Genomic DNA, 9,184 nt, shown 5'->3' on the forward strand with positions numbered 1-9,184 from the left:
TATATATATATATATATATATATATATATATATATATTATATAATCATGTGTCTAGGGAGGGTCATTATATCAATAAAAAGATAAAAATATGGCCACGTTCAATACGACTTCTTTATTTTACAAACAAATCTGTAATGGTTTAATGTGCTGATTGAACAATTAATTGGTTGTTACTTTTCTCTGTCAGAGTTCTTTCGTCGCTATTCGCGACCTCATTAAGGACATGCCCCCACTTTTCAAAGTCTGCTTTAACCCTGTCTAAGAATTAGTCTAATGCCTAAGTGTATGCATGTAAGGAAGGATGGCTGTATGTATGCATGCATGTAACTTATGTGTGTATGTAGATGTGCGTTCTCATGTGTGTGTTTTTTTGTATGTATGCGTAGTGTAACCAGTTGTTTTTTAAAAAATATATTCATACATACATAACGCAAGATACACTGTGAATGATGTTATTGGATTGTAGAACGCAGGCATTTCTGTTTTGTTTCATTTCATCAACTATGAACACCAAATCTGTCATCTGTTCCATTAAAATAAATAAATTACGCTTTATAGCTTTCTTCTCACTTTTCTACTGATGCTATGGATTCTAACAGCAAGATGTTTACAATTTTTACTGTGCATCTTGCCTATATCTATTGTCTTATGCATAGTAACAATTATTTATCGCCAGAAATGCAAGACATGCTGATGTCTTCCCTGATTTTCTGTTTTTATCGCTCCCCCTTCCTCCCTTTCACATTGCCTTTCTTTACTTCCGTCCTGCTTTTCTTCCTCTTTGGTAATACACACGTGTGTGCGTGTGTGTGTGCGCGCGCGCATTCATACATTGCACACTGCTTATAGCAATCCTTTCATACCTTTCCCAATGAAAGAATTTCTTACGTTTAACAATAGCATATGATCATATATTTTGTGGGGGAAGCTGTTGTCGACTATGTCTATATTTAGTTCCTTATGTAGGGCACTCCGAAGGAAAAGAGAATCAATAAAATAGGTAAATTTATGAATCCCATAAGAAAGAAATATTAGTCAACTCCTATGTGTAGCGGCGTATTTTAAAAACAGAAAAATACATTCAATAAACCACTACCGATATTGCCACCCACACTACTAAAACAGTCAACCTTGCAACCAGAATATCTGAATAGTTCTTTTTATAACTGACCAAGACGTGTAACGCTGACATTAATGGGATTTGAACAGTAACTAAATATTGCTTGGCATTCTTTCCAGCGCCATGACCGACTGTCAATTCTTTGCTAAAATATTTTATTTATAATGCTTTCAAATTTTAGTGTAACTCACGCAATTTCTAGGTGAATCCAACCACCAACAGTCTAGTATGGTAGTATTTTTATCGAATTCAGAAGTATGAGAATCTAAATCAACCACGAATAGACAAGAAATCGGGGACGAAGAGTCACAACTTCTGTCACTTACCACTCCAAAACAATAAGCCTACATGACGTCATAAATCCTTTGTGAATCTCAGACTTATATATATATAATCAATAGTTCATAACTTGCAGAAAATATAGAATTTATTTTGAAGTTACGTCTATTTATTTATTTATTTGGCATTATATTTTACAGTAAATAGTTTATCTAAAATATATTAATGGACAGCTATCGATTCACTTTTCCTTTGGGTATGTTATGGTTGCGCCTTGAGCGATTTGTAATGAAATATTTAGTAATCAAAACAAAAAAGAATATTGGTGGTTTCAAAGGTAATTGGAAGACTATGTTATCTTTCATAACAGAGTATCAATAATTGATCCAATTATAACAGGGATGACTTGTATCTTAATGAATAAATAGCGCTCATATCTAAGTGGCGCACAGAAAAATCTGCTAGACTCAAGGCCAATGATGAAAGCAAGCGTCTTCTTATTAAAGAAATGTAAACAACTTTATGAATCACATGCATTAACATTTAAACAGAGTGACTAACAGGCAGATAGATAGATAGATAGATAGATAGATAGATAGATAGATACTTGAAAGGAAGGATGAACGGCCAGTTCGATGGTGAATCCAATGTCATTAAAATACAAAGATAAAACAGTATATGAATAAATAGGGGATAGAGAGAGGGATATATAAATATAGTCAGAGCTATATAAAAAAGGTGAACGGACATAGAATTAGTGGAGAAAATAAAGGCTGTATTAACGTAATGCTAAATGGAAGACAGCGAAGAATGTCAAACAGGTGGATAAGAGCAGAAACTAGAACGAACATGTTTACTTTTAGCCATTCATATTCATACGCATGCGTGATTGTGTGCATGTATGTGTGTACGACCGAGAGCGTTTTTTTTTTCTATGAGTAGTGAAATATAGAATTGAATTACATAAACACATATATGTATATGCATATATGCGTACATATACATGTATAATATAAATTATATATATGTACAATAGGTACACGTGCATTCATACATTAGATTACTCTTGAATCAGTGGGTGTTTCTAATTCCTTTCAAAACTTACTTTGACGTCGGAATCCAATTTGTCCAGAAGAAATTACTGCTTTTCTGATTTTCTCATTCTTTTTCCATATTCTTTTGTTTTCTTTTCTTGCTTATTTTCTCCAGTTGTACGGCGAATTCGTAAATGGAATCTCGAAAGAAACGTTTGTTGTCAACAATTCTTTATATTATAAGTTAGTAAGAAAAGAATTAGCTATATGTATGTATGCGCGCGGATTTGTCTGTATGCCTCTTATATGTGTGTATATGTGTGTGTCAGTTTTTTTCTGAATAGTTATTGTTTTTTCTTCCTTTTGTAAGTTTTATTTTTTCTTTGGAAAGGATATCGAGCTGTTCAATAATTGTTGCTGCGAATCTACCGGAAATAAACTTGGTTTAAGTATGTTCACTGAATATGCATCCGTTTTGCTTCTCACTGAGGTGAGAAGCAAAAAAAGCATTCTTGTTTATTCTGTTGGACAACACTAATCAAAAACTAAAGTCGAGTGGCCATAACTCACAAAATTTGAATTGAGTCTATGCAATGTCGGAGCGCGTTGCTGCATTCCTAATTTTTCAGTATATTCTCTGATACCCCGAGCGATCCGTCGAGTAGATTCCCATCTAGTGTCCTTTTCCGTGAGATACGTACTCATATACCCTCACTATTTGGCATGTGGTCGACCAACAAGAGGCATCAACCCAGCCGAACCCCCAATGAAGAGAACAAACACGGTAAGCAGGGTCTAACTCGGAAAATCGAAGAACAGTCTGAGCTGGCTCTCTCGAATGATACATCAACAGCACGCATCTCAGTATCTGAGTAGGGTTGCTGGTTGGATCAGAAATCTAACTAATGTTAACCCATAATCTTGCGAATTGACCTGGTACGAAAGGAGTTCAGGCGGCGTCTAAGGGCTCCTGACAGTGGCAAGTCTAACAATTATAGAGTAGGGACCGGGGGAACCAGAGACCAAAAGACTCGAAACTTTGTCTTCATGCAAAGATATCAGTCCCGACTAATACTCTTGTCTAATGAGTTCAAAACTACACAGCTTGTCCAAATGACGTGTATGACTTCAGACTCCCAGCAAAAGCCGTTATCACTATGGAGATTCATAGCGGCAATAGAGAGAGACTAGGTGGAGTTCACCAAGAAGCCAACGACGGATTGGATCTTTGTCTTCACCCAAGAAATTCTAAGGCCATGTTTCCACTTTCTCACTCAGTGAAACAAGAGCCCACTTTATGACATCCAGAGACTCAGTGAGAGAGACAGGGGTGAGGGAGGAGAGAGACAGGTGTGAGGGAGGAGAGAGACAGGGGTGAGGGAGGAGAGAGACAGGGGTGAGGGAGGAGAGAGACAGGGGTGAGGGAGGAGGGAGACAGAGAACGGCAGATATAACCGGATGATACTTATTTGAACCTCAGTACTCACTGGAATAATATGGAGTAATACGAAATGAAGTTCCTTGTCCAAGAAATCGATACTGCAAACATGTGATCATGACCAAAACACCATAAATTCCGACTAAGGTTAACTAAAATAAAACGTCAAATTCTAGAATTTCATAGTGTCTCTCTGCCTCACCTTATCCCAAAGTCTTTACAAAATTAGCTGTCCGTCATTCCAGTAGTATCAATTGAAAATGAAATTATTCACATTTATTAACAGCCTTAATTAAAATCAAACTGCTAGGAAGAGTTAATTATTTACATTTCCTTGTCGGTTCAGATCAATTTTTTAATCATTTGATTTTATATCGAACATTAGTTTGTTATTACCATTTTAGTCATGAAAAATGATGTTGAGTTTAAAAATAAGTTCCATAATATTTTCACATTGCCATTTTCTAGGTCGTAGAGAACTTAATATGATTACTAACGCGTTACATTTTATTGCATCAGTTGAAATTAGATGATAATCAGAGTTCATATCATTTTGATCGAACGTATGTTTCATTGGACACAGTGTACGTCCGAATAATTTATAGTGAAAAAAATAAACGATTGTTTCTTTCAATATACGTAATAGGGTGTTGCTTTTTATGTAGTTGCATTTAGATCGGACTTTTTTATGAAGGTCATAGATACATCTTCATATATATATATATATATATATATATATATATATATATATATATATAAAATTAAAAATTCACTTTAAGTACATGACATCATCAGTGAGTGAAAAACACGTAAACACACGAGAGATAAGTACAGGACAAATACAAAAAAAAATTGCAAAAAAAATACATATTAAATTAAGTACAGTATATCACCAATGAGGGAAAAACACGCAATCACACAGAGACAAGTACAAGACAAAATACTAATGGAAGTCCAACCCCTCCTCAGTGGTCGGCTGTTTATTACTACCTGTTCCAAGCTTTCAACGACAAGACAGAAAAACTTCATAGGACAGCAGCATCCACAAATTAAAAAAAATATAAAATTTATGGAGAGTTAAGGCTTCGAACGAACAAACGATACCAGAGTGGACGTACAGAGTAAACACTTGACGAAGACATACATTAAGGGCCGTTATGCCAAGACGAATTGCATTGGGTAACGCCTGGGATAAATTTTGAAAGAGTATAGAAGAGAAAAAGTAGAAGAGAAAAAATAGTAGAAGACACAAAATATCGAGAGGCGATAAAAATTACGTCCACCTGGCTGGACGTCCCATCCCAAAAAGGGAGACAATGATCATATCGCTTCTGTTTATGGTATAATGGAATTAAGTTAACACACATCAGTTTCTTTTACATTTCTTACATTGTCATAGCTAGTGGAGCAAAGGCAACGTCTATGAACCTTCTCAGACCCACCGAAACTTGTAATAGGAATGGAGTAAATAACGCCCAACAGCGATACGTTCTCAGATGCTTGCAAGAGAATAATGATACACATGGGATTAGAAGAATGACAAGACGCAAAAGTTATTCAAACAATAATATGATGTAATAATGACTGACGTCATTTTAAGCCACAACCCATTTATACATACATACATACATACGTACATACATACATACATACATGCAGAAAGACAGACAGACATACAGACAGACAGACAGATAGATAGATAGATAGATAGATAGATAGATAGATAGATAGATAGATAGATAGATAGATAGATATGCCTTTTGCATCCCGCCAAAACCTGAAGCTTTCATCTTTTCTGCAGATGAAACTACCTTGGCCTTCTTGAAGCAAGTAAGGAGGGATGTTTCCACTGCATGGATTCTCTCCTTGCCTCAAGCTCAAAATAATGAACCAACACATATGCAGGTCCAGAAAAAGTTTTAAAAAAACAGTTTGATCTGCTTCAAACAATGTCAAATTTTCTCGTGACGTGATCTGCTTGGTGCGCTTTTGATCAAATGTCAGATGCGGCACCCTCCGAGAAGAAACTTTCTAATGTCAAGTTCATTTTCCATAATATTCTCAAATCTCTTATAGGATATACTAATAGCACTGACTATTTGATCTACAGTCAATTGCTTGTCATTTATGGCCATGGGCTGGAAACGATAATGTTTTCCTTGCTGGAGGCAGCCGCTGGACATCCAGACTTGAATCAACTTCAAGACTCTCTCTCTCACTCTTAAATTTAGCTAAGCATATTTGCCCTGTTGATAAAGATAGAGCGTCATCCCCTAGTATAGCAAGCATGTCAGAATGAGAGTCATTAGGCGTTAGACCGTTTTCTCAGTAGGTATTTGTTAACACCGCTAACCAAATTTTGTCCATTTTCAAGAGAATCGCAACTAGTTACTTTTGAACAGTCAGATATCAGCTCAACTGGGAAGAACAAACGTAGCTACCAATAAAGATGGCTGAAATTAATGCATGCAACATTTCACGGCTATGAACTTTTCAGCTCACGTTTATGTGTGTGTGTGTTATATATATATATACATATATAGGAGTGGCTGTGTGAGGTAAGTAGCTTGCATACGAACCACATGGTCTTGGGTTCAGTCCCACTGTGTGGCACGTTGGGCAAATGTCTTCTACTATAGCCTCAGGCAGATCAAAGCCTTGTTAGTGGATTTGGTAGACGGAAACTGAAAGAAGCCCGTCGTATATGTATATATATATGTCTATGTGTGTATATATTTGTGTCTGTGTTTGTCACCCCAACATCGATTGACAACCGATGCTGGTGTGTTTACTTCCCGTAACTTAGCGGTTCGGCATAAGAAATTGGTAGAATAAGTAGTAGGCTTACAAAGAATGAGCTCTGGGGTCGATTTGCTCGACTAAAGACTGAAACAAGTAAAAGAGTAAAAGAGAGATATACTGATTGATTGAGTGATAAAATGATTGGATCGATCGATCGATCGATAGCTAGCTAGCTAGCTAGATAGATAGATAGGTAGATAGATAGATAGATAGATAGATAGATAGATAGATAGATAGATAGATAGATAGATAGATAGATAGATAGATAGATAGATATGTATGTATGCGTGTATATTTATTCCTTTTCTTCCAGTAAGCTAGACATCGCTGGAGATTTGGCTGTTACAGCCTATCTGTCATGATGTACAACCAGTTCTTGTCTGCCAAGAATTCACAATTGTAGATGGCGCATATTGCAAATCCGGACAACCCATAAATGTGTGCTTTGTTGTAAGTCGTTCGGTATCTCAGTATCCGAACATCAAATGCATAAAAATGAAAAGTTAACATATCTATATTTCAGTGCTGATAATAAACTGATTTCTAACATTAGCACAAGGTCAGTGACTACATAATTTAATGGTAATATCTTGTGTTCGATTGAATCAATAAATTTCACTCCCACCCCCACTAAAAACTTTGATATGTAGAAAGAAATCAATATTAAATAGAAAATAATACTCACTTGAATAGTTAGAGAGTTACGTCACGATCGAAATATTTGCAATTCAAGTGAAAATTATCCCTATCGGTTTTCTCTAGTCACATTCACACAGCAAGAATATTATTTTCCATAAAGTCGTATCTTTAAAAGCAACACAATACCATTTGTTTGGCACGCATAATTGTTACTTATTCTGATATGTCTTTATATAATTACCACTGGTATATTTCATATATCAAAATTAAAAGCCCATACAAACTTTATTCCATCTACTTTTAAGAATCTGTCATTATATAAATTTTCTTTATTTTCTTTTAGGTGAGTTTCCACGTATCCAACACTTCTGTTCTTTTTAATTCGGTATGTATTCGATGACTATATTCTTTTTTTTCTGCTGTGACGTATTGAATTGAAAAGTGATAATAAATAGCTCGATGGTGAAGTGCTGATGTGATTTATATTTTACTTACCGCCTTGCATAACAGTTCTGCAAACATATTACTATTATTATTACTAGTCTGTTATATGAGATATTATCATAAAGGCTGAAAGATAACATTACGATCTCAGTGGTTAGGATTCATGATCACATTATAACATAATACATCTGTTTCACATACTGGAGAAACGCGAAGCTGACGTGTTACTAACAAATACCTATGCAGTATTTTACTCTCCTAGAAACAGCAGCTAATTCTCTCCCAAATAGCATGCTTCTACTCTTCTCTCTCAAAACAGAACAGAAAAGGATTAGATGATTTCCTATATTCATGTATTTGCATAATCGAGGCTAAACGATAGTATGCTATTTACATTTATTGTGTAAGCTGTTAGTGTTACTTTCAATTAAGGAACCTTCAATGATGGTAGATAACCTCTGGAGAACCAAGCAGCCGACAAATTCACTGCTCGTTCGATGCAACTGCCTCAGCTGTATGTTTGCTGTAGTAAATGGGTCAGAGAGGTACTCTCAACTTACCTTCTTTCTATCACCTAACGAATCCTGTAAAATATCCGCCTCTGACTTATGCTTCAAGCTAGACAAAAGAGAATCGAAACGACATCTGAGGCTGCTTAATGCATTATGGTATGAATGAGCGTTTCTAATCCAGCTTGTCCAGTACAGAATGGATGGAACGAGAAAAAGTAAAATATTATTTTAAATGATTGCAATTTATTCTTAACATAAAATATAAGAAAAGTGCATTGCATCATTTTATGATGCTAATAAAACATTGGCGATTTGTAATCCAAGCGGTCTAGTACTTGATTGACGTTTTCTGTGTAGATTTTATAGCTATATTGTTACTTTATTAAATTTTCCGTGTTTACTTCCCATAATCTAGCGCGCTCGGCAAAAGAAACCAATAAAATAAGTACCAGGCATGTAAAAAAAAAAATAAGACCTGGAGGCGATTTGTTCGACTAAAACCTATCCCTATCAAGGATGTGCTCCAGTAAAGTCGCAGTCAATTGACTGGTAGACGGAAACTGAAAGAAGCCCGTCGCAAATGTGTGTGTGTGTGTGTGTGTGTATGTGCGTGTGTGTGTATGTGTGTGTGTGTATGTGTGTGTATGTGTGAGTGTGTGTGTCTGTCTGTTTTTGTCGCCCCAACATCGCTTGCCAACCGATGCTGATGTGCTTACGTCCTCGTAACTTAGCGGTTCGGCAAAAACTAAACGATAGCATAAGTACTAGGCTTACAAAGAATAAGTCCTAGGGTCGATTTGATCGACTAAAAGGCGGTGCCCCAGTCAAATGACTGAAACAAGTCAAAGAATAAAGGAGTAAAAAAATTGTGTGTGTGTGTGTGTATTGGGTTGGTGCATAATTATTGTGGCTTGT

General features: G+C 35.9%; 1 protein-coding gene across 4 annotated transcripts in view; it reads left to right on the plus strand.

Moving 5' to 3' along the window:
* Nucleotides 1-9,184, plus strand: part of LOC106877599 (probable G-protein coupled receptor CG31760) — a 1,064,573-nt gene that overhangs the window by 320,469 nt on the left and 734,920 nt on the right. For 3 of the 4 annotated variants that reach the window (XM_052970509.1, XM_052970508.1, XM_052970506.1), the window contains exon 3: nucleotides 7,657-7,698. The exons of the other annotated variant lie outside the window; for it this stretch is intronic. The gene's annotated coding sequence lies outside the window, so the exon portion shown is untranslated. The remainder of the gene's footprint in view (nucleotides 1-7,656; nucleotides 7,699-9,184) is intronic. 4 annotated transcript variants of the gene reach the window in all.

This window comes from Octopus bimaculoides, chromosome 9, assembly GCF_001194135.2.
Source record: "Octopus bimaculoides isolate UCB-OBI-ISO-001 chromosome 9, ASM119413v2, whole genome shotgun sequence".
Taxonomy (NCBI): Eukaryota; Metazoa; Mollusca; class Cephalopoda; order Octopoda; family Octopodidae; genus Octopus; species Octopus bimaculoides.